The sequence below is a fragment of the Bombina bombina genome, chromosome 1 (assembly GCF_027579735.1).
Source record: "Bombina bombina isolate aBomBom1 chromosome 1, aBomBom1.pri, whole genome shotgun sequence".
Classification (NCBI taxonomy): domain Eukaryota; kingdom Metazoa; phylum Chordata; class Amphibia; order Anura; family Bombinatoridae; genus Bombina; species Bombina bombina.
In genome coordinates this window covers 1,486,154,861-1,486,181,107 of record NC_069499.1, presented here as the reverse complement: position 1 = coordinate 1,486,181,107, position 26,247 = coordinate 1,486,154,861, and the positions used below count along the sequence as shown (strand labels likewise).

General features: G+C 43.2%; 1 protein-coding gene across 2 annotated transcripts in view; it reads right to left on the bottom strand.

Annotated features, from left to right (window-relative positions):
* The window catches only part of ABCA5 (ATP binding cassette subfamily A member 5), a 477,891-nt gene that overhangs the window by 104,340 nt on the left and 347,304 nt on the right, over nt 1-26,247 (bottom strand). The gene's annotated exons all lie outside the window — the stretch shown is intronic.

Sequence of the window (26,247 nt, the reverse complement as noted above, 5' to 3'; positions counted from 1 at the left end):
GAACCAAGCACATTTGATATTAGAATTAAATGGAAAACTTTTTAAAAATAGTATGCTCTGTGTGAATCACAAAATAAAATTGTTGTGTTTTATATCCTTTTAAAGGGACAGTAAACGTAGGTTTTTTTCATTTCATTTTTCAAAATGCCTCATGCAAATATGACGATCTGGCGGCATTTCACATTTTAAAACTATTTCTAACATCATTAGAATCATCCACTAACCTTACTTACAGGGAGTTAATGCTGACCGCCCAATGCTGGTTATGTCTAATGATATTTTTCCTATTCTTCATCTTTCTAACCAATCCCCTATGTCCCTATGTATCGACCGCGCAGCTCCTTGAGTGTCAGGGATGCGCGATCATTGATTGACAGGGATTTGCTGGAGACATACTGGGCATGCGCATAATGAAGTTACACAGGAACTGTAAAAAATTCAATATTTTTCCTTTTATTTTAAGCATCCAAGGTAAACAATAAGTCCTTTCTTGCATTTTCACATACGATACTAAAACAATGAATCGCTATACTAAAATAACAGCGATCCAGTGTTTGCCATCACGCTATTAATGCGCATGCGCAGTTTGACAAGCTGGCCAGAAACGCTTAACAGAAAAAAGCTTGTGAACGAGCAGTAATGGGAGTTACTGGGGGTGAACTGTTAGCAGAGATAACACTCCCACAATAGGATCGCCTTGATGGGCGGAGAGTTAGGACTTCCATAACGTTAATTTTAGGTAATTTCTATATGCTATTACTTCATTTTAAAATATGTTATTTTAAAAAATATAATAGCTAACTGCTCAGAACTTTATAGTCTGACAATATGTGATACGTAAAACATTTACTGACACTTTAAGGTTCAACAGCGGAGAAGCTGGTCTGATCATAGGTCTTATCCTCACCAATGCTTGAACAATGGCTTGAATGTCAGGGAGTTCAGAAATGTTTGTGAGATACAAGGCTAACAAGGACAAAACTTTCTGATAAACCTTTTTTTCCAGGGCATCCTGTAAAAATTGTCCGCATTTGTCATTCTGGTAAAATGCTTGTGCAATGCCACCCCCTGCTCACTAGTGGCCCATCGGTCGCTAGCAGCTGCTGTCAATCATCCAGATTGTATCGGATTAGGATGATTTCAATCCAATCTTATGACCGCTGCTTCTTAACTTCCATTTCAGGCAAACCCTGAAACAATGGGCCTCCAAAACAGCATCCACTGCTTAATAAATGGAGCCCTTAGTTTCACACCAGGTAAGGAAAACTTTACACACCTTGTAATAAATGCTCCTGGAACAGGCTTTTGGGCTGGAATCAAAGTGTCTATCACATGATCAGGGAAACCTCTATTGGACATAATTGGAAGTTCAAACACCATGCTGTCAAACTTAGATATTTAAGGTCTTGATGAATGAAGGGCCCTTTAGAGAAACGGTCTTTCTAAGAGGAAGACGACAAGGATGGCTGGAGAACATTTTTATTAGACCCACATACAAAGTCCTGCAAGGTAATGCTGGAACAATCAGTATTAAAGAGAAACTTTCCTGTTTTATCATGGATATTACCCTGGATAGTAACACAAAAGATGTAAATCAGACAGAATGACTAGGGAATCTTTAGATCATCTATTAGAGTTGCCTTTGGATTTAGAGAGCTCACACAATACTGGGATAGCTTTTGATTCATGTGTGAGGCCATGAGGTCTATGTTGAGCCTGCCCCAGTCACGTGATTCAGCTCTTTTAGAGATTTATTTGCTTTTGTGAAAGGCAGGTGTCGCCTTAGATATGTGTGGAGCATTTTAAAAGCATTTTACAGCTGAATTATATTTAGGCATTTTAATAGTTTTATTAAAATAAAGTAATGCACTGTTCGAGTTGAAATGTCGTGTTGAAGTCAGCTTGATCAATAAACATCTATATCTTCCATTAAGGATTTGTGTTGCATGAAGATATGTCACTAGTGTTTGGTTTCCTTTCTTTGAGATTACATACAAGTGAAGATTGTAGCAAAAAGGCCCTGAGAAAGAAAGGTGCAACTATTGTATATATTTACACTAAGCGGAACCATGCTTGCATTAGGACAAAATAAGTGAAAACATCCAGTAGACTAAACCTTGCCCTTAGTTTTTTGTCCTGTTGTAGGAAAGCAAATTAACCTCCAGTGCTTGTTTCAATAATAGCATCCAGTCCAGGTCCCAAAAAATATTTTCCTGGAAAGGAAGAGAAAGAAGTCTGCTTTTGGATACCATATCAGCAGACCATGGTGCCGAATTATCATGCTCCGAATGAAGCTTGATGCCCCTTGTTTTCTAAAGACCGCTGCTCCATAACCTGTCCGTCTGCTCTGAGGCGGCGGACAGAAATCAACCCGATCAAATTGATTGATACCCCCTGCTAGCGAATCTGCAGGGGGCGGTATTGCACAAGCAGTTCTGGTGAACTGCTTGTGCAATGATAAATGCAGACAGAGTATGCTGATGGCATTTATCGATGTGCAGAGGACATGATACGCTACATTGTATTATGTCTGCTTGCACTTTGATAAATATACCCCCATGAGTTGAGCCATAAAGCTCTTCAAGCCAGAACAGTCATATCAGCACATTTATTTTTATTAATTTTTTTGGGTAATATTGTTATTTTTATGTTTGTAATTAAATTACAAACATACATTTTTCAAAAAACAAATTCCAAATGCTGCATTTTAACTTTTTTGAAAACTGATTTTCAACACTTTTTAATACCCAAAAAGCTTTTTATCTGTACAATTTTTTTTTCTTTATTGATAAATATAGGTTTTACAAAATGAAAACCGTTTCATGTTCAACAAGTAATAAACATACACATTTTTTTAAAGATACAGTGGTAAGAAGCATAAACAAAAATATTTTCATATATCTTTCATATATCTTTTCATAATGAACCGTGTTCTGTAAATAATGCCTAAGTAAGGTTCTTAGTGAGTGGTGATGACATTTGTGTATTACATGTGTGGTAGATGGCTAAGACTTTAGGTCTTTTAGGACTTTTATTGGTGGAAGGTGAAAATGAATATCCATGGGCATAGAGGTAAGGATGTGTCTAGGGCTTGGTCAATTTCTTTTTTGACCTTGTGTTAAGCCTATCAGGGGTGTAGTGCCATCTGCATAGGAGTTTCATTTTCATTTCCGATGTGAAAATGGATGAGGTGGACAAACATATTTCTCTGCAAATGGTAACCCAAATCTGTGGTGTTTGTTTTTTTCCCTAGTTCTATTTCCCATTTGTGGGTGTATGAAGGGGGTTTATTTGTGTGATCTAACTGAAGTAGTTTATACACATTTGATAGAATACCTGTATGTGGGTGTGTGAGAAGGCAGAGTGTTTCATAGGATGTGAGGTTCTGATGTAGGATTGTTCTGTCAGGGTGAGTTGGAAGAAAATGTGAAAGTTGTTGGTATTTGAACCAGTTGTCAAATTTGGGTCCCAGAAGTTCTACAAATTCCTCCTTTGACTTTAATTTACTATTTTGTAGGAGGATGTAGCACATATAAGCCTGCTGTAATGTAGGGATAGTTGTTAGTGTCGAGGGGTGTTGAAATATGAATTTTGGGTCATTTTGGGCGTGAGTGCGGAATATTGAGTGGAGATGGTTTTACATTTTCAGAGAATGTTGTCCCATACTTTAAATGTCTTGATTATTAGGAAGGGTGGTGCTATAGGTGGGTTTTTACGTGTAGTTTGGAGCCAGCATAGGCCACCTAGTGTAGAACTGATCAAGTTGTGTTCCAGAGTCACCCATTCTTTATGGAGGCTATGTCTGCACCAATTTGTGTTAAGAATATTGCCTTGCGGTATAGTGAGAGATTGGGAACTCCTTGTTCACCTTTATGTTTGGGGCTGTACATTGTTTGTATAGCTATTCGTGGACGTTTATGTTGACAGATAAATGAGTTTAGGAGTTTTTAAAATTGGTGTAGTAAGTTTTCGGGTAGCGGGATGGGTAGTGTCTGCAGAAAGTATAGTATCTTAGGTAGTATCGTCATTTTAATAATATTAATTCTACCAAGAAACGAGATGGGCTTGGAGGACCAAGTTTGAAGAGTGGTAGTTATATTTGCTTTTAGGGTAGTATAATTTAACGGAATTAGCTTGTCAAGATTTGATGAGATGTCGATGTATAAGTATTTGATAGAGTTGGGTTGGTGTTTGAATTTATACGATGTTAGGGGGGATAAGTCTTGTGCTGAAATTCCTATAGTGATAAATTCTGATTTGTGTTGATTCAGAAATTAGATAAATTGCCATAAGTATGTAACAGAGACATCAATGGGGTTATGGAGGATTTTAAGTCTGTTAACGTAAGTTGTATGTCATCTGCATATAAAGATACTTTGTATTCATGTGAGCCTGAATACCTTTAATATCGTGTGAGTCTGAATACCTTTAATATCATGGGAATTTCTAATATAAGTCGCAACTACCTCCATTGCCAAGACAAACAATGTCGTTGATAGGGGGCACCCTTGTCTGGTCCCATTATTAATGTTGACGGTATGTAAAATAGTTGTTTATTTTGATCCTGGCTGTAGGATTATTATAAAGGGCAAATATTTTATGGGTAAATTTGTCGTCGAAACCAAACTTTGATAGGGTTGTTGCAAGGAAAGACAACTTCAAGTGATCAAAAGTTTTTCCAGCGTCCATTGATAGGATCACTGAGGGAATACGATGTTTATTGGAGTAATCTATTATGTTTAGTATTTTTATTGTGTTGTCCCTCGCCTCGCGAAAAGAGGTGAAGCCAGCTTGGCTGGTGTGTACTAGATCCGGGAGAACTCTGTTCTATTATCTTAGCATAAAGCTTTATGTCTATGTTTAACAGAGAGATAGGGTGAAAATTTGAGGGTTTAGTAGGTGGTTTTCCAGGTTTAGGAAAACCTACGACATGGGCTTCTAGCATAGAGGGAGGGGATTTTGATCCATTTGATACTTCATTGAAATGGTTTGCAAGTGTGGGGCTAATATTGTAGAAAATTGACTTTTGCCTATATTTCGTGACTGAATGGCTGTTAATATTTCTTGTGTTGTTATGGGAGAGTTGAGATCTGTTAGTTGTGCTTCGGTTAAGGTTGGTAGAGGACAGTTTTGTATAAATTAGAATTTTCTTTCAGGGTTTGAGTTAGATGAGGGAGTGGTTTGTATATTATATAAGTCACTGTAGTATGTATGGAACTTTTGGGCAATATCTGTAGTGGTTTTTAGTGGGGGTTAATTAGGGGGGTGAAGTTCATAAATGTGTGCTTTCAATTTTTTCTTTTTTAGGGTCTGCGCGAGTAATTTACCTGCTCTATTACTTTCAAAATGAAATATACTATTTGTTCTCCGCTGCAATGATTGTTATTTTAATTGCAAGAAGTCGTTTAAGGCTGCCCTTGTTGTTGTGAGTTCTTTCATAATGGCTTCGTCTAGTGGGGTTTTTTTATGTAAAAAGTCTAATTCTGAAAGTTTAGTAGTGAGGTCATCATAGGATTTTCTTTGCGTTTTCCGCATTATGGATTGTAGTTTGATGAGTTCTCCTCTTAGGAAGTATTTATGTACTTCCCATACTGTAAACTGGTTGGGAGTGGATGGGATGTTATTCTGAAAGTATTCTGTTAGTAAGATATTTAATGTGTCTATTGTTTCTACGTTATCTAATAATGTGTCATAAGTTTCCAGAGGAACGGGTTGTGAGGTGTTTCTGGCCAATGAATGTGTAGGTGTACAGCTGAGTGGTCCGACCATGAGGTTGGCGTGATTTCACTGTGGCGTATTTGAGAAAGGCCGATTTGGTTTGTGAAGATATAATCGATTCTGCTGTAGGTTTTATTGAGGTGTGAGAAGACAGTATAGTCCTTTGTGCTCGGGTGGAGGAGTCGCCATGTATCATATAATTTGATGTTTTTCCATTAGATGTGAGAGTGTCCGTGTTGAAGGAGTCAGATGTGGGTTTGTGCTGTCAAAAGAAGGTGGGGGGGATATTAAAGTCTCCGCCTAGATAAACTGGTCCTTTTTGAGTAATATGCTAACACTTCCTTTTTTTATATGTCCTGAGCTGTGGTAATGTTGAATGTAAGTGGATCCTAGATATTTAGGTTCCTTGTGTCGCTTAAAGTGGGTCTCCTGCAGGAATAATATGTCCACCTCATGTTTTGCGATGTCTGATAGAGCCTTTGAACGTTTGATTGGCGAGTTCAAACCATTAGCATTTTGCGTCATCAGGATAAGGGAACGTCTAGTTGTTTGTGGTTGTATCATGGTGGATAGTGTGTGAGCATTCAATAACCTTGACTTATTAGACTAAACAGCAACATATTGAGAAAATGTGTACCTACTCGGATCACCATCAAAGCGCACAGGAAATAAGTGATCTGTTTAACATGCAACAAATAATAAAGTGAAAAATAACATTTTAACTTACCTTGGTGTAAAACATTAAATAATAAAATCAGTTTGCTCAGTCTACAATAAGATATGAAAAGAGAGTAAACAAATTGGGGGATGCGAGCATAGAGTATGTTTAAATATTTAACTTAGGGGGTTAATTGTAGCGTTCAACGGGTGCCAAAGTATCTTATTAGAGTGATAGAAAGTGTTCACTCCTTCAGCAATAAAGATGGAAATAAAAACATATTACCTAAGAAGGCAGAGTTCATCTGGGACCTAAAGTCTCTGTAGCTTTTGAATGAGATATGCTAAGGTGATGGTATGTCCTTATCGGCATCATATCCAGATGAGTGGGATAGTCTTGGTGAATGGGGATGTCTGTCACCTTTTGCGGTCAAAGGAGCATTTTTGTTCCTGCAGGGAAGCTTGGTCTGCAATTTTTCTGGGTTAATGCCTGGTCTTTTTGAAAATGTAGATTGTGAAGGGGGAGGTTGGACAGATTCTGTAGGTGGGTCGAGGCCTAAATCTTTGAAGAATGTTGCTGCGTCTCCTGGGTTTCTATAGAAAAATCTTTGATTGCTCTGAAGTATCCTTATTTGTGCAGGGAATCCCCATCTGTATGGGATCCTTTTGTTTCTTAGCAGTGTTGTGAGAGGGACGAACTCCTTTCTCTGCTGTAAGGTTTTGGTTGAGAGGTATTGCTATAGTTAGATGACATTTCCTCTGTATTAAACAGGTTGATGTCTTCTCGCTTGATTCAGTATCATCTCTTTTTCTTGAAAGTTTTTAAGTCTCATAATTATGTCCCTGAGGGGAGCTGTATCTGGAGGCTTGGGGCGGAGGGCCCTATGTTCTCTCACCCAGACAATGTTTTCTGTATAAGAGGATTCTTTTAGGATGGAGAATAAACCCTGTAGGTATTCAAGAAAATCTCTAGGCAAGACAGATTCAAGGATGCGCCTTAGGCGTAGATTTTTACGTCTGCCTCTGTTTTTTACTTTCTCCATGAGGGAATCTATGATGACTTGTTGTGAAGTTGTTGCGTCCTCGATCCTTCATCATGGTAAGGCTCTAGCATGTCAACCCTGGAGTTCAGGGTGGAAAGGTCTTGTTTCAGCTCTGCAAGCTCTTCGCGCAAACAGGTTCTGAATATCTCGGAGATGTCTTGTTTTGTAGCGAAATTTGAAAGAAAGGATTGTTGGATCTGGGAGCCACTTCCAGGTGGTGTTGGAGAGTGGTGTTCCTGTGAATCCTGGGTGTTAGTGGTTTTCCCTTGATCAGTGATTGTGTTTGAAGGTGACGGTTGTTCTGTAGAGTTAAAATAGGATGGCATGGTGTGGGAGCTTGTATTTGAAGCTTTAGCGTCTTTGTCGGTTCGAGGGGTCTTCTTGACGCCATCGTATGTGGACTCTGTTAGGTACTTTGTGCAGAGTAATAATTGGCTAAAGCCAGTGAAGACATCTGTCAGTCACTCTGATTGTAATATAGAGAGAGAATAACTGGTGCTTTAAATGTTGTCACAGGGGTGGTAAATGAGATAAAGTTAGTAAGGTGCTCACAGCTATTTGTTGTAGTGGTTCACCCAAAATATATTATTCTGGTATCACCTTTTTAAGTCCCTTAGGGTATTTTAGGTGTAGCAGGTGGGTTTGGCCTGGTTGGATTATTCACTTAGGTCCTATTACCCCTTCTGAGAGATGAACTTATTCCCTTAGGTTTGCAGTTTCTTATTATCCGGTTACCCCGTTCTTCCTTTTTATATCTTTTAAGTGCAATCCGCCTCTAAACTTAGTATTATAGTATATATAGTGTTATATAAACGTACAAGCTTAGTGATGGCATAGTATTTGCAGTGCAGGATCAGTTTAATACTTCTGTATTAAGTGGAGGTATTTCACAGCCTACCTTGCAGGCCCGTCATTTGGCCGAGTAGTTCCTTCAACTGTTGTGGCTTAAATGTGGTCTCGGTTTTCTGTGTGTCCGCAGATTACATTTGTAGTACGGTGTCTCCATCCCGGGAAATAGTGCTGGTCACGTGTAGCGTGCAGCTGCTGTGATATCTGTTGTGAAATCTCTGTCAGCAAGATGGCTGCGTCAGTCTTCCGGTCAGGACTTAGTGCATAATCTCACGGAGTTCATGGTCTGGTGTTTTGGATAGATTTTCGGAAGGAGTGATGGTTCAAGAACGCACCCAAACCGATTTGTGTCGGTAATTAGCGCATTATATACCCCAGGCTATGAGATAAGAGACTCTATTATGCGGAGTTCTGGATATACACCATCATCTTGCCGGCTGCAACATCACAAATGAAACTGTTTACAGTCTTTACCAAACTCAAGCAATCCTGATTTTCTTTAAGGTAAGCTTCTTGGGAAATAAGTAAAAAATGTTGTTAAACCAGACTGAAGTAGCAGTAGAGACATGCAACACTGACAGCTGGATGGAACATATAGCCTGCCAGCTAGAAGGATCGCCTGTGAAGGTTTTTAAGGTTTCTGTCCATTAAATCCATGAAAGAGTGTGTCCTCTAAAAGAATGGTAGTCCATCTAGCCAGAGTGGAGATAACACGATCCACCACTGGAATAGTCTATCATACCTCCAATTTTTCAGAGTAACAATGGGAACATGTTTTTGAATTTGGAGGAGGGAACAGAAAGAACGCCTGGCTTGTTCCATTCCATTAGTGATTAGGTCAGAAACTGAATCAGGTAGAGGAAAAGTTGATGAATTTTTTAAACTGCCTTAAAGAACTTATCAAACTTTTCAACAGATTGCTTGTCTGTAGATGGAGGATCCTCAACCACCACGGCTATTAAAACTTCCTGCAAGAGAGGCTGCTCCAAACTGAAATTAAAGGAAACTTCTACGGCTATTTCATCAGCAGGGGGGCCCTGGGTTTCCTTCCAGAAGAGGAGGTTTCTCATTCCATTGTACTCCTGGATTGTGCAGGCTATCTAGACAGGTTGCTCCTTAGGTATGTCTTCAATGAGCCTATGAACTATGAAGGGTTCTCATATGCCCTTTAAATGGGTTTGCATTTAACTGATGGAGGTATTATAGCCAACAATTCTGAAATTGCAAAATTGATATATTGCTTCAATATAGGACACAGGTCTGTAGAACTGTCTTGAGGATTATTAGATATAGACTCAACACAAATGTGGCATAACTCTGTGTGGGGGGGGGGGGATCAACACATCCTCACATAGCAAACACTGTTACAAAGGGGTTAAATTGTCAGTAGATTGCCCTTCCAAGGGGCTAGCATGATATCCAGAAACGTGAGCTTTACCATTTTTTTTCCATATTATACAGAATATAGTAAGGAAAAGCAAGTATCTACAAGTAGATAGCCACACAGAAATAAAGTATAAGAAGCACAAAAAGGTTTAATCGCTTAAGGGGACCACGGTATAATTGGCACAATGTAAACTGAAGTCACTAAAAGTGAGGCAGAAAAATTAGACACTGCCTATTTAAAGAGAAAAATACGTGTTTTAAAATGTAAAAGTGTAAAGGTTACAGTAATTGCGTACTGGCACTTTAAATGCTAATGAATTTTAAGGAAAACTTAAAAACATAATTTATGCTTACCTGATAAATTTATTTCTCTTGTAGTGTATCCAGTCCACGGATCATCCATTACTTGTGGGATATTCTCCTTCCCAACAGGAAGTTGCAAGAGGATCACCCACAGCAGAGCTCCTCCCCTCACTGCCATATCCAGTCATTCGACCAAAACAAGACGAGAAAGGAGAAACCATAGGGTGCAGTGGTGACTGTAGTTTAATTAAAATTTAGACCTGCCTTAAAAGGACAGGGCGGGCCGTGGACTGGATACACTACAAGAGAAATAAATTTATCAGGTAAGCATAAATTATGTTTTCTCCTGTTAAGTGTATCCAGTCCACGGATCATCCATTACTTGTGGGATACCAATACCAAAGCTAAAGTACACGGATGATGGGAGGGACAAGGCAGGAACTTAAACGGAAGGAACCACTGCCTGTAGAACCTTTCTCCCAAAAACAGCCTCTGAAGAAGCAAAAGTGTCAAATTTGTAAAATTTTGAAAAGGTGTGAAGCGAAGACCAAGTCGCAGCCTTGCAAATCTGTTCAACAGAGGCCTCATTTTTAAAGGCCCAGGTGGAAGCCACAGCTCTAGTAGAATGAGCTGTAATCCTTTCAGGGGGCTGCTGTCCAGCAGTCTCATAGGCTAAGCGTATTATGCTCCGAAGCCAAAAGGAGAGAGAGGTTGTCGAAGCTTTTTGACCTCTCCTCTGTCCAGAGTAAACGACAAACAGGGCAGATGTTTGACGAAAATCTTTAGTAGCCTGTAAGTAAAACTTCAAGGCACGGACTACGTCCAGATTATGCAAAAGACGTTCCTTCTTTGAAGAAGGATTAGGACACAATGATGGAACAACAATCTCTTGATTGATATTCCTGTTAGAAACCACCTTAGGTAAAAACCCAGGTTTGGTACGCAGAACTACCTTGTCTGAATGAAAAATCAGATAAGGAGAATCACAATGTAAGGCAGATAACTCAGAGACTCTTCGAGCCGAGGAAATAGCCATCAAAAACAGAACTTTCCAAGATAAAAGTTTAATATCAATGGAATGAAGGGGTTCAAACGGAACTCCCTGAAGAACTTTAAGAACCAAGTTTAAGCTCCACGGGGAGCAACAGTTTTAAACACAGGCTTAATCCTAACCAAAGCCTGACAAAATGCCTGGACGTCTGGAACTTCTGCCAGGCGCTTGTGCAAAAGAATAGACAGAGCAGAGATCTGTCCTTTTAAAGAACTAGCTGATAAGCCTTTGTCCAAACCCTCTTGGAGAAAGGACAATATCCTAGGAATCCTAACCTTACTCCATGAGTAACTCTTGGATTCACACCAATAAAGATATTTACGCCATATCTTATGGTAGATTTTCCTGGTGACAGGCTTCCGAGCCTGCATTAAGGTATCAATGACTGACTCAGAGAACCCACGCCTTGATAGGATCAAGCGTTCAATCTCCATGCAGTCAGTCTCAGAGAAATTAGATTTGGATGATTGAAAGGACCTTGTATTAGAAGGTCCTGCCTCAGAGGCAGAGTCCATGGTGGAAGAGATGACATGTCCACTAGGTCTGCATACCAGGTCCTGCGTGGCCACGCAGGCGCTATCAGAATCACCAATGCTCTCTCCTGTTTGATTTTGGCAATCAGTCGAGGGAGCAGAGGAAACGGTGGAAACACATAGGCCAGGTTGAAGAACCAAGGAGCTGCTAGAGCATCTATCAGCGTTGCTCCCGGGTCCCTGGACCTGGATCCGTAACAAGGAAGCTTGGCGTTCTGGCGAGACGCCATGAGATCCAGTTCTGGTTTGCCCCAACGATGGACCAGTTGAGCAAACACCTCCGGATGGAGTTCCCACTCCCCCGGATGAAAAGTCTGACGACTTAGAAAATCCGCCTCCCAGTTCTCTACGCCTGGGATGTGGATCGCTGACAGGTGGCAAGAGTGAGACTCTGCCCAGCGAATTATCTTTGAGACTTCTAACATCGCTAGGGAACTCCTGGTTCCCCCTTGATGGTTGATGTAAGCCACAGTCGTGATGTTGTCCGACTGAAATCTGATGAACCTCAGTGTTGCTAACTGAGGACAAGCTAGAAGAGCATTGAATATTGCTCTTAACTCCAGAATATTTATTGGGAGGAGTTTCTCCTCCTGAGTCCACGACCCCTGAGCCTTCAGGGAGTTCCAGACTGCGCCCCAACCTAGAAGGCTGGCATCTGTTGTTACAATAGTCCAATCTGGCCTGCGAAAGGTCATACCCTTGGACAGATGGACCCGAGAAAGCAACCAGAGAAGAGAATCTCTGGTCTCTTGATCCAGATTTAGTAGAGGGGACAAATCTGAGGAATCCCCATTCCACTGACTTAGCATGCATAATTGCAGCGGTCTGAGATGCAGGCGAGCAAATGGTACTATGTCCATTGCCGTTACCATTAAGCCGATTACTTCCATGCACTGAGCCACTGACGGGCGTGGAATGGAATGAAGGACACGGCAAGCATTTAGAAGTTTTGATAACCTGGACTCCGTCAGGTAAATTTTCATCTCTACAGAATCTATAAGAGTCCCTAAGAAGGAGACTCTTGTGAGTGGTGATAGAGAACTATTTTCCCCGTTCACTTTCCACCCATGCGACCTCAGAAATGCCAGAACTATCTCTGTATGAGACTTGGCAATTTGAAAGCTTGACGCCTGTATCAGGATGTCGTCTAGATACGGAGCCACCGCTATGCCTCGCGGTCTTAGAACCGCCAGAAGTGAGCCCAGAACCTTTGTAAAAATTCTCGGGGCAGTGGCCAACCCGAAGGGAAGAGCTACACATTGGTAATGCCTGTCTAGAAAGGCAAACCTTAGGAACCGATGATGATCTTTGTGAATCGGTATGTGAAGGTAGGCATCCTTTTAGTCCACTGTGGTCATGTACTGACCCGCTTGGATCATGGGTAGGATGGTCCGAATAGTTTTCATTTTGAATGATGGAACTCTGAGGAATTTGTTTAAGATCTTTAGATCCAAGATTGGTCTGAAGGTTCCCTCTTTCTTGGGAACCACAAACAGATTTGAATAAAATCCCTGTCCTTGTTCCGTCCGCGGAACTGGATGGATCACTCCCATTACTAGGAGGTCTTGCACACAGCTTAGGAATGCCTCTTTCTTTATCTGGTTTGCTGATAACCTTGAAAGATGAAATCTCCCTTGTGGAGGAGAAGCTTTGAAGTCCAGAAGATATCCCTGAGATATGATCTCCAACGCCCAGGGATCCTGAACATCTCTTGCCCACGCCTGGGCGAAGAGAGAAAGTCTGCCCCCCACTAGATCCGTTTCCGGATAGGGGGCCGTTCCTTCATGCTGTCTTGGGGGCAGCAGCAGGCTTTCTGGCCTGCTTGCCCTTGTTCCAGGACTGGTTAGGTTTCCAGGCCTGTCTGGAATGAGCAACAGTTCCCTCTTGTTTTGAAGCAGAGGAAGTTGATGCTGCTCCTGCCTTGAAATTTCGAAAGGCACGAAAATTAGACTGTTTGGCCTTTGATTTGGCCCTGTCCTGGGGAAGGGTATGACCCTTGCCTCCAGTAATGTCAGCAATAATTTCCTTCAAGCCAGGCCCGAATAAGGTCTGCTGCGCCTTAAGAAACACAAATTTTCCAAAATTTTGAAATAACAGTGAAAAAATGCAGTTACACTAACGAAATTTTTACAGTGTATGTAATAAGTTAGCAGAGCATTGCACCCACTTGCAAATGGATGATTAACCCCTTAATACCAAAAACGGAATAACAAATGACAAAAACGTTTTTTAAACAGTCACAATAACTGCCACAGCTCTACTGTGGCTTTTTACCTCCCTCAATACGACTTTTGAAGCCTTTTGAGCCCTTCAGAGAAGTCCTAGATCATGCAGGAAGAAGCTGGATGTCTGTGTCTGTAATTTTTGCTGTGCAAAAAAACGCCAAAATAGGCCCCTCCCACTCATATTACAACAGTGGGAAGCCTCAGGGAACTGTTTCTAGGCAAAATTCAAGCCAGCCATGTGGAAAAAACTAGGCCCCAATAAGTTTTATCACCAAACATATGTAAAAAACGATTAAACATGCCAGCAAACGTTTTAAAATACACTTTTATAAGAGTATGTATCTCTATTAATAAGCCTGATACCAGTCGCTATCACTGCATTTAAGGCTTTACTTACATTACTTCGGTATCAGCAGCATTTTCTAGCAAATTCCATCCCTAGAAAAATATTTTAACTGCACATACCTTATTGCAGGAAAACCTGCACGCTATTCCCCCTCTGAAGTTACCTCACTCCTCAGAATATGTGAGAACAGCAAATGATCTTAGTTACTTCTGCTAAGATCATAGAAAACGCAGGCAGATTCTTCTTCTAAATACTGCCTGAGATAAACAGTACACTCCGGTACCATTTAAAAATAACAAACTTTTGATTGAAGAAATAAACTAAGTATAAAACACCACAGTCCTCTTACGACCTCCATCTTAGTTGAGAGTTGCAAGAGAATGACTGGATATGGCAGTGAGGGGAGGAGCTATATAGCAGCTCTGCTGTGGGTGATCCTCTTGCAACTTCCTGTTGGGAAGGAGAATATCCCACAAGTAATGGATGATCCGTGGACTGGATACACTTAACAAGAGAAATTATGCTTACCTGATAATTTTCTTTTCTTCAGATGGAAAGAGTCCACAGCTGCATTCATTACTTTTGGGAATTTAGAACCTGGCCACCAGGAGGAGGCAAAGACACCACAGCAATAGGCTTAAATACACCTCCCACTTCCCTCATCCCCCAGTCATTCTGCTGAGGAACAAGGAACAGTAGAAGAAACATCAGGGTGAAAAGGTGCCAGAAGAACAAAAATTACAGACACCCCACAAAAAAAATACCGGCGGGGAGCTGTGGACTCTTTCCATGTGAAGAAAAGAAAATTATCAGGTAAGCATAATTTAAGTTTTTCTTCATAAATGGAGAGTCCACAGCTGCATTAATTACTTTTGGGAAAACAATACCCAAGCTATAGAGGACACTGAATGCCAAAACGGGAGGTTACAAGAGGCGGCCCATTCCGAGGGCACCTGGCCTGTTGCGGTTAGACACCACCTTGGGGAGAAACCCCACACCTGTGCGAAGAACAGCCTTATCCGCATGAAACACCAGATAAGGGGGCTCATATTGCAAGGCCGCCAGTTCAGAAACTCTGCGTGCCGATGCAATAGCCAACAGAAAGAGAACCTTCCATAATAGAATCTTTATGTCAAGAGCATGCATAGGTCCAAACGAAACCTTCTGCAAGACCTTAAGTACCAAGTTTAAGCTCCAAGGGGAAGCAAACTGATTCGAGATAGAGCCTGAACAAAGGATTGTATATCAAGGAGATCAGCGAGTTTCCTGTGTTGCCCCTTTAGGGAACTAGCGGCGAGACCCTTCTCCAATCCTTCTTGAAAAAAGGACAAAATCCTGGATACCCTCACCCTGTGCCAAGGGTAGCCATGAGTCTCACACCAGGACAAGTAAGTCCTCCACACCTTATGATAGATGCGACGAGTGAACGGCTTTCTTGCCTGAACCACAGTGTCAATCACATTTTCTGCAAAACCCCTTTTTGCCAAGACTAAGCGTTCAATCTCCATGCAGTCAGCCTCAGAGAATCGAGATTTTGATGTTGAAAAGGACCCTGCTCCAGCAGATCCCTGCAACAGGGTAACCTCCATGGCGGAGACAATGACATCCCCACCAGCTCCGCAAACCACTTCCTCCTTGGCCAAGAAGAAGCAGTCAGAATGGAAGACGCTCTCTCCTGCTTTATACGCGCCACTACACGAGGAAGAAGCGGTAACGGAGGGAATATGTATACTAGATCAAACCCCCAAGGCATCGCCAATGCATCTATTAGCTCCGCCTGGGGGTCCCTCGACCTCGATCCGTATCGGGGAAGCTTGCAATTCAATTTAGACTCCATGAGATCGATCTCCAGCGTCCCCCATCTGAGACAGATCTCCGCAAACACCTCGGGGTGAAGAGACCATTCCCCCCCGGGTGAAAAGTCTGCCTGCTGAGAAAATCTGCCTCCCAGATCGCAGAGAGCGAACAGTTGTGGGTCTCCATCCACTCCAGTATCCAAGACACCTCCCTCATTGCCAGGGAGCTCCTCGTGCCTCCCTGGTGGTTGATGTAAGCCACCGAGGGAATATTGTCCGTCTGGAACCTAATAAAGCTGAAGTCTCTCAGACGAGGCCACGTTGTAGATCACTCAAAGCTCCAGAATATTTATTGGAAGAAGGGACTCTAAGCGAGACCACTTCCCTTGTGCCATCCTGGCACCCCAGACAGCTCCCCATCCCGCCAGACTCGCGTCCGTGGTCACAATCTCCCAGGACGGTCTCAGGAAGGATGTCCCCATGGACAGGTGAACCGGACGGATCCACCAGGATAGGGAAAGCTCAGTCCACGCATCCATGTATATCGGCTGCGACAGATCGGAATGGTCACCGTTCCACTGTCTCAACATGCACAATTGAAGAGGTCTGAGATGAAACCTGGCGAATGGAATGATGTCCATGCTGGAGACCATGAGCCCAATCATCTCCATGCACTGAGCTACAGATGGTCTCACTGTAGACTGGAGGGCAAGACAGGTAGACGCCATCTTTGTGCGTCGCTTGTCCGTGAGAAAGATCTTCATGGACACAGAGTCTATGATCGTGCCCAAGAACTCCACCCTTGTACTGGGAACCAGAGAACTCTTCTCTAGATTGATCTTCCAACTGTGAGATTGAAGTAACTGCAGCAGGACCCTGGTGTGGGCCTCTGCCAGATGGGATAACGGCGCCTGAACCAGGATGTCATCCAGGTACGGCGCCACCGTAATGCCCTGTGTTCTGGCTACTGCTAGAAGGGCCCCCAGGAAGTTCGAGAAGACTCTTGGGCCGTCGCCAGACTGAAGGAAAGAGCCACAAACTGGAAATGTTGATCCAGAAATGCAAATCTGAGGAACCTGAAATGGTCCCTGTGAATCGGAACATGAAGGTAGGTATCCTTCAAGTCTATAGAGGTCATTAGTTGCCCCTCTTGAACTAGGGGCAGAATGGATCTGTTTGTTTCCATTTTGAACGATGGAACGGACAGCAACTTGTTTAAATATTTGAGGCCCAGAATCGGGCGGAACGTGGCCTCCTTCTTTGGGACCATGAACAAATTGGAGTAATACCCTAGACCCCTTTCTGCCTAGGGTACTGGTACAATAACCCCTAGAGCGGAGAGATCCTGCACGCAACCCAGAAAGGCCTCACTTTTTTCCGGCCTTGAAGACAGGTTTGACAGCAGGAATCTGCCCCTGGGCGGAGAGGACTTGAACCCTATCCGGTAACCCTGTGCGACTATCTCCAGAACCCAGGGTTCCTGAATGTCCTGCAACCAGGCATCTAAGAATAGAGACAATCTGCCCCCCACTCGGTCCGCAGACCAGTCGGGGGCCGCCCCTTCATGCGGACTTAGTCTTGGCGGGCTTCTTGTGCTGCTTAGACTTGTTCCAAGCTTGAGCAGGCTTCCAGGCACCCTTGGATTGATACGCTTTCACGGTGGGCTAAGCGCGTTGCGCCTTAGCCCCGCAAATGGGATGAAAATTAGCACTCTTAGGCTTTGCCTTCTTATCCTGGGGAAGGAAGGCACCCTTGCCTTCTGTAACCGTGGAAATGATACAGTCCAGACCCGGACCGAACAGGATCTTGCCCTTGAAAGGCAAGGACAACAGCCTCGTCTTAGAAGTCATGTCCGTCGCCAAGATTTTAGCCACAGAGCTCTGCATGCTAGAACCGAAAAACCCGACACCTTAGCATTCAGGCAGATAATCTGCATATTAGCATCACAAATAATAAAATTGGCCACCTTTAGGGTCTTAATCTTTTCCCGCACCTCTTCGAAAGAGAGTTCACCCTCAATCATATCAAGTAATGCATTGCACCAATATGATGCAGCTCCAGCAACCGCGGCTACCGCCTCTGCCGGTTAAAAAAACAGAATTTATGCTTACCTGATAAATTACTTTCTCTTGCGGTGTATCCAGTCCACTGATTCATCCTTTACTTGTGGGATATTCTCATTCCCTACAGGAAGTGGCAAAGAGAGCACACAGCAGAGCTGTCCATATAGCTCCCCCTCTAGCTCCACCCTCCAGTTATTCGACCAAAGGTTAGGAAGAAAAAGGAGAAACCATAGGGTGCAGTGGTGACTGTAGTTTAAACAAAAAATTTTTACCTGACTTAATTGCCAGGGCGGGCCGTGGACTGGATACACCGCAAGAGAAAGTAATTTATCAGGTAAGCATAAATTCTGTTTTCTCTTGCAAGGTGTATCCAGTCCACGGATTCATCCTTTACTTGTGGGATACCAATACCAAAGCTTTAGGACACGGATGAAGGGAGGGAACAAGACAGGTACCTTAAACGGAAGGCACCACTGCTTGCAAAACCTTTCTCCCAAAAATAGCCTCCGAAGAAGCAAAAGTATCGAATTTGTAAAATTTGGCAAAAGTATGCAGTGAAGACCAAGTCGCTGCCTTACAAATCTGTTCAACAGAAGCCTCATTCTTGAAGGCCCATGTGGAAGCCACTGCTCTGGTAGAATGAGCAGTAATTCTTTCAGGAGGCTGCAGGCCAGCAGTCTCATAGGCCAAACGGATTATGCTTTTCAGCCAAAAGGAAAGAGAGGTAGCAGTGGCTTTCTGACCTCTCCTCTTACCAGAATAGATAACAAACAAGGAAGATGTTTGTCTGAAATCCTTAGTTGCTTGCCAATAGAACTTTAGAGCACGAACTACATCCAGATTGTGCAACAGACGTTCCTTCTTCGAAGAAGGATTGATCTGCAGGTACGCATCCTTTAGATCCACGGTAGTCATATATTGACCTTCCTGGATCATAGGTAAGATTGTCCGAATGGTCTCCATCTTGAATGATGGGACTCTGAGGAATCTGTTTAGAATTTTTAGATCCAGGATTGGTCTGAAAGTTCCTTCTTTTTTGGGAACCACAAACAGGTTTGAGTAAAAACCCAGTCCTTGTTCTGCAATTGAAACTGGGTATAACACTCCCATCGTATGTAGATCTTCTACACAGCGTAAGAACGCCTCTTTCTTTGTCTGGTCTGTAGACAGACGAGAAATGTGGAACCTTCCCCTTGGAGGGGAGTCCTTGAATTCTAGAAGATATCCCTGGGTAACAATCTCTAATGCCCAGGGATCGTGAACATCTCTTGCCCAGGCCTGAGCGAAGAGAGAAAGTCTGCCCCCTACTAGATCCGGTCCCGGATCGGGGGCTACCCCTTCATGCTGTCTTGGTAGCAGCTGCAGGCTTTTTGGCCTGTTTACCCTTGTTCTAGCCCTGGTAAGGCTTCCAGGTTGCCTTGGGCTGTGAAGCGTTACCCTCTTGCTTTGCAGCTGTAGAGGCTGAAGCGGGACCGCTCCTGAAATTACGAAAGGAACGAAAATTAGCTTTGTTTTTAGCCTTAAAGGGCTTGTCCTGAGGGAGAGCATGGCCCTTTCCCCCGGTGATTTCTGAAATAATCTCTTTCAATTCTGGCCCGAAAAGGGTCTTTCCTTTGAAAGGGATATTTAATAATTTGGATTTTGACGACACATCGGCCGACCATGACTTGAGCCAAAGCGCTCTGCACGCCATAATGGCAAAACCTAATTTTTTTGCCGCTAACTTAGCTAATTGCAAAGCGGCATCTGTGATAAAAGAATTAGCCAGCTTTAGAGCCTTAATTCTATCCATAATTTCGTCATATGAGGTCTCCGTCTGGAGCGACTCCTCCAGCGCCTCAAACCAGAAAGCCGCTGCAGTAGTTACAGGAATAATGCAGGCAATAGGTTGGAGAAGAAAACCTTGTTGAATAAAAATTTTCTTAAGTAAACCTTCTAACTTTTTATCCATAGGATCTTTAAAAGCACAACTGTCTTCAATTGGTATGTTTATGCGTTTAGCAAGTGAAGAAACAGCCCCCTCTACCTTAGGGACCGTCTGCCACTAGTCCCGCCTGGGGTCTGTTATGGGGAACATTTTCTTAAAAATAGGGGGGGAACAAAAGGGACACCTGGTCTATCCCACTCCCTAGTAACAATATCCGCAACCCTTTTAGGGATCAGAAACGCATCAGTGTATACAGGGACCTCTAGGTACTTGTCCATTTTACACAATTTCTCTGGAACCACCATAGGGTCACAATCATCCAGAGTAGCTAATACCTCCCTGAGCAATACGCAGAGGTGTTCCAATTTAAATTTAAACGCTAATGAATCTGACTCTGCCTGATGAGAAACCTTTCCTGAGTCGGAAATTTCTTCCTCAGACATCAAATCCCTCACTCCCACTTCAGAGCGTTGTGAGGGCACATCAGATAAGGCTACCAAAGCTTCAGACTGCTCATAATCTGTTCTTAAAACAGAGCTATCGCGCTTTGCAGGAAAAACTGGCAGTTTGGATAGAAAGGCCGCAAGGGAATTATCCATGACTGTCGCTAGTTGTTGCAATGTAATAGGGGCAGACGCACTAGAGGTACTAGGCATCGCTTGAGCGGGCGTAACTGGTTGTGACACATGGGGAGAGGTAGACGGACTATCCTCATTACCTTCAGTCTGAGAATCATCTAGGGCCACACTTTTAAGTGCAACAATATGATCTTTAAAGTGTATAGACATATTAGTGCAATTGGGACACATTCTGAGAGGGGGTTCCACCATGGCTTCTAAACACATTGAACAAGGATTTTCCTTAGTGTCAGACATGTTTAACAGACTAGTAGCATACACAAGCAGGCTTGGAAAACACTTTAATCAAATAAAAAACACAATTTGAAAAAACGTTAATGTGCCTTTAAGAAATAAAAAGAGCACACAATTTTACAAAACAGTGAAAAATGCAGCAATCCTTTTGAAATTTTCACAGTATGTACCTAAGGCTTTAATATGATTGCACCACAAGTTGCAGAACAATTAACCCCTAATGCCCAAACCGGAGCAGCCTAAAGCCAACAACTGGTTAAATAACTACAGCACCTTGCCACAGCTTACTGCTGTGGCCCTACCTGCCCTTAGGGATCAGTTTTTGGGGGAAAAACTTCATTTAAGTCCTCAATCAGCAGCTGGAACCTCCATGTGAAGCAGCATGAACTGTCTTTCAATTCTAACTGCGCATCTGAGGTGTGAAATTAGGCCCCTCCCACTCCACTCCGGAGTTGTGAGGCCTACAAAAATCACTTCTAAGTGACTAAATTTTTGCCATGTGGATAATAACCCCAGAAAAACACTCCAAAGTGCATAAAAAAGTATCTCCAACGAGTATTTCTTAAAACAAATAATCGATTGCCCTGAATTTGTGTCAACCAGCCTAATTAGCCCTGTTATGTAAGCATTCAATTCTTTACTAAGTCTCAGAACATAGCTTACCCTCCCCACATGGGGATCTTGTCAGTCTTCTAGCATTATCTCAGTCTTGTCTAGAAATCAATGACTGAACATACCTCATTGCAGTCAAGCCTGCAAACTGTTCCCCCCAACTGAAGTTTTCTGGTACTCCTCAGTCCTGTGTGGGAACAGCAGTGGATTTTAGTTACAACATGCTAAAATCATTTTCCTCTCAGCAGAAATCTTCATCACTTTTCTGCTAGAGAGTAAATAGTACAAACCGGTACCATTTAAAAATAACAAACTTTTGATTGAAGATATAAAACTACAATTCTAACACCACATTCACTTTACCCTCCTGTAGAGACCCTAGTGCTTAGAGCCGGCAAAGAGAATGACTGGGGGGTGGAGCTAGAGGGGGAGCTATATGGACAGCTCTGCTGTGTGCTCTCTTTGCCACTTCCTGTAGGGAATGAGAATATCCCACAAGTAAAGGATGAATCCGTGGACTGGATACACCTTGCAAGAGAAACAAACCCCGTTTGTTGAAACATCTTTCGCAACATGTTTTCCAACTTCTTATCCAGAGGCTCCATGAACGAAGAACTATCATCTAAAGGAATCGTTGTGCGCTTAGCGAGCGTGGAGATGGCCCCATCCACCTTGGGAATGGTCCCCAACAACTCTAGCTGGGCCTCCGGGACAGGGAAAAGCTTTTTAAATTGAGAAGAAAGAGAAAAGAAAGAACCTAATCACTCCCACTTATTCTTAATAATGTTTGCCATCTTGACAGGAACCGGGAAGGTCTGGGGAACCACCCTGTCCTCTGGTAGTTTGGGTTCCAGAACCTCTAAGGTAGCCAGCACTTGCATTTAACAAAAAACGCAAGTTCTTCATTTTAAACCGAAAACCGGGTTCCTCCGCTGCCGGAGGTTTAGATGACGTAGACTCCAACCCCGAAAGGGCCTCTTCCGACACGTCGGATTGGGCCTCATCATCGTACCACCCCACTGGGGCCTCCGACAGACAACTCCTGGGTTGGGCCACTATGAAAAGCTCTACGCTTGCGCTTAGCAGAACACGGCAAAGCATGGATCACCTTAGCGACTGCCGCTTCAAGCTGGTCCGCAAAGTCTGGCAGCCAAGCAATTTCCACCAAAGGGGTAACAGTCAGACCCTGGGGCGCTGCATGTGGTGTAGGGGACGCCAATGGGGAACGCACCTCATGGGATGGAGAACCCTCAGAGGTGGATGGCTCAGTAGTGCTAGACATTCTCTTATGTTTGGAAGTCGTAGCCTTCTCAAGGCATGTGGAACACAGTTGCGCAGGCTGGTCTACCAAAACCTCACAATAAACACAGGTATAAGACTTAGCTAAAGAGGGAGTACCCTCTAACGTGTCAGAATCCACCATAGCTTTTTAGAAAAAAGACAAAAACAGGCACCTTTATAACCACCAATGACCGGGGCACTCACCACCTCCTATGAACTGGACTCAGAAACCGCTTCATGTCCTCCGTCGCAGATTAGACCGGAAGTGCAGAAGCCCCACCCGGTCACAAGGATGACTACTCAGGACCGCCCCTACCGATGAGAAAAAGCGCCAAAAAAGGCTGCGCAAAATTCCAGATAGAGAACCTGTCAGTTCCACAAAATGCCAGAGTCGCGTCCTTGCACCTAATGCAGCAATCACATAATAAACTTATCATGTACATACCCCCTATCTCAATAATCCCCTCATAGGAATATTACCCCTTGATTCTATAAAGATAAAGGCGCCGCACTGTGGCCCTGCTTCTGTGTTATCATTATGTAAAAATGAAACGATCTTAAAAGAATCTGCGCCGTGGAACAGGAACACGGCCCTTCAAGTGAGACAAGTAGTAGCTGCACTCTTGACATGGACTTGAAAGAAGAAGCAATCTGCGAAATTTGTCAACACTGATTGCCAAAAGAGCTGTTAATATGAGTCGGAATGGTGTCACAAGGGGAAGCTTCCCCTGCATCTCCAGACTCTAACATTCACCCAGGCCCTCAAGTTGAGAAGCTTAAAGGGCTACTTAAACTCCTGTACCATAGCAAAGGGTAGAACCCCTCATAAGAGACCTCAGATATTCTGGCACCTCTCTGCCACCTCCTGTGACGAAAAGCAAAGAATGACTGGGGGATGAGGGGAGTGGGGGTGGTATTTAAGCCTTTAGCTGGGGTGTCTTTGCCTCCTCCTGGTGGCCAGGTTCTTAATTCCCACTAGTGATGAATGAAGCCATGGACTCTCCTCCCCTTTAGATGGAAATAGCTTTAGCTGAATTTAATTAATCCCAACAAATAAGGGGTTAATATGAAACTGACCTCTTCCCCTGAGAGATCCTTCATTGCTTAAGATGATGGCTACTGTACTGTTACATTTAAAATGGTAAATATAAAATGAAAGTATCCCAAATTTTTTTTAAAGTGAATGTAAATTTTGATGCTAAAGTGCCCGGTTTTTAAAAATTTGATTAAAAACAGGGGCACATTAATTCATCAAAATTTACATTTCACTAATGCTGTGAAAAAAAACTTACCTTTTAATCTTGACAGATGCTCCAGCTTCCTCCGCCCGTCGCAAAGCCTCTTCCTGGGTCTAAAATGAGGAATCAGGCTTCCTCCAATCACGTCTTCGAATCAGACACTGTTTCCCCCGGGGGGAAGCCGTGATTGGAGGATGACCGGTCCATCATTTCTGATGTCAGAAATGGCTTTTTAACAACCGAGGGAAGCTGGTGCGGCTGTCAAGTTTATAAAGGTAAGTATTTTTTCACAACGAGTAAAAACAGAATTTATGTTTACCTGATAAATTACTTTCTCCAACGGTGTGTCCGGTCCACGGCGTCATCCTTACTTGTGGGATATTCTCTTCCCCAACAGGAAATGGCAAAGAGCCCAGCAAAGCTGGTCACATGATCCCTCCTAGGCTCCGCCTTCCCCAGTCATTCGACCGACGTAAAGGAGGAATATTTGCATAGGAGAAATCATATGATACCGTGGTGACTGTAGTTAAAGAAAATAAATTATCAGACCTGATTAAAAAACCAGGGCGGGCCGTGGACCGGACACACCGTTGGAGAAAGTAATTTATCAGGTAAACATAAATTCTGTTTTCTCCAACATAGGTGTGTCCGGTCCACGGCGTCATCCTTACTTGTGGGAACCAATACCAAAGCTTTAGGACACGGATGAAGGGAGGGAGCAAATCAGGTCACCTAAATGGAAGACACCACGGCTTGCAAAACCTTTCTCCCAAAAATTAGCCTCAGAAGAAGCAAAAGTATCAAACTTGTAAAATTTGGTAAAAGTGTGCAGTGAAGACCAAGTCGCTGCCTTACATATCTGATCAACAGAAGCCTCGTTCTTGAAGGCCCATGTGGAAGCCACAGCCCTAGTGGAATGAGCTGTGATTCTTTCAGGAGGCTGCCGTCCGGCAGTCTCATAAGCCAATCTGATGATGCTTTTAATCCAAAAAGAGAGAGAGGTAGAAGTTGCTTTTTGACCTCTCCTTTTACCAGAATAAACAACAAACAAGGAAGATGTTTGTCTAAAATCCTTTGTAGCATCTAAATAGAATTTTAGAGCGCGAACAACATCCAAATTGTGCAACAAACGTTCCTTCTTTGAAACTGGATTCGGACACAAAGAAGGCACGACTATCTCCTGGTTAATGTTTTTGTTAGAAACAACTTTCGGAAGAAAACCAGGTTTAGTACGTAAAACCACCTTATCTGCATGGAACACCAGATAAGGAGGAGAACACTGCAGAGCAGATAATTCTGAAACTCTTCTAGCAGAAGAAATTGCAACCAAAAACAAAACTTTCCAAGATAATAACTTAATATCAACGGAATGTAAGGGTTCAAACGGAACCCCCTGAAGAACTGAAAGAACTAAATTGAGACTCCAAGGAGGAGTCAAAGGTTTGTAAACAGGCTTGATTCTAACCAGAGCCTGAACAAAGGCTTGAACATCTGGCACAGCTGCCAGCTTTTTGTGAAGTAACACAGACAAGGCAGAAATCTGTCCCTTCAAGGAACTTGCAGATAATCCTTTCTCCAATCCTTCTTGAAGAAAGGATAGAATCTTAGGAATTTTTACCTTGTCCCAAGGGAATCCTTTAGATTCACACCAACAGATATATTTTTTCCATATTTTGTGGTAAATTTTTCTAGTTACAGGCTTTCTGGCCTGAACAAGAGTATCAATAACAGAATCTGAGAACCCTCGCTTTGATAAGATCAAGCGTTCAATCTCCAAGCAGTCAGTTGGAGTGAAACCAGATTCGGATGTTCGAACGGACCCTGAACAAGAAGGTCTCGTCTCAAAGGTAGCTTCCATGGTGGAGCCGATGACATATTCACCAGGTCTGCATACCAAGTCCTGCGTGGCCACGCAGGAGCTATCAAGATCACCGATGCCCTCTCCTGATTGATCCTGGCTACCAGCCTGGGGATGAGAGGAAACGGCGGGAATACATAAGCTAGTTTGAAGGTCCAAGGTGCTACTAGTGCATCTACTAGAGTCGCCTTGGGATCCCTGGATCTGGACCCGTAGCAAGGAACCTTGAAGTTCTGACGAGAGGCCATCAGATCCATGTCTGGAATGCCCCACAGTTGAGTAATGTGGGCAAAGATTTCCGGATGGAGTTCCCACTCCCCCGGATGTAATGTCTGACGACTCAGAAAATCCGCTTCCCAATTTTCCACTCCTGGGATGTGGATTGCAGACAAGTGGCAGGAGTGAGTCTCCGCCCATTGAATGATTTTGGTCACTTCTTCCATCGCCAGGGAACTCCTTGTTCCCCCCTGATGGTTGATGTACGCAACA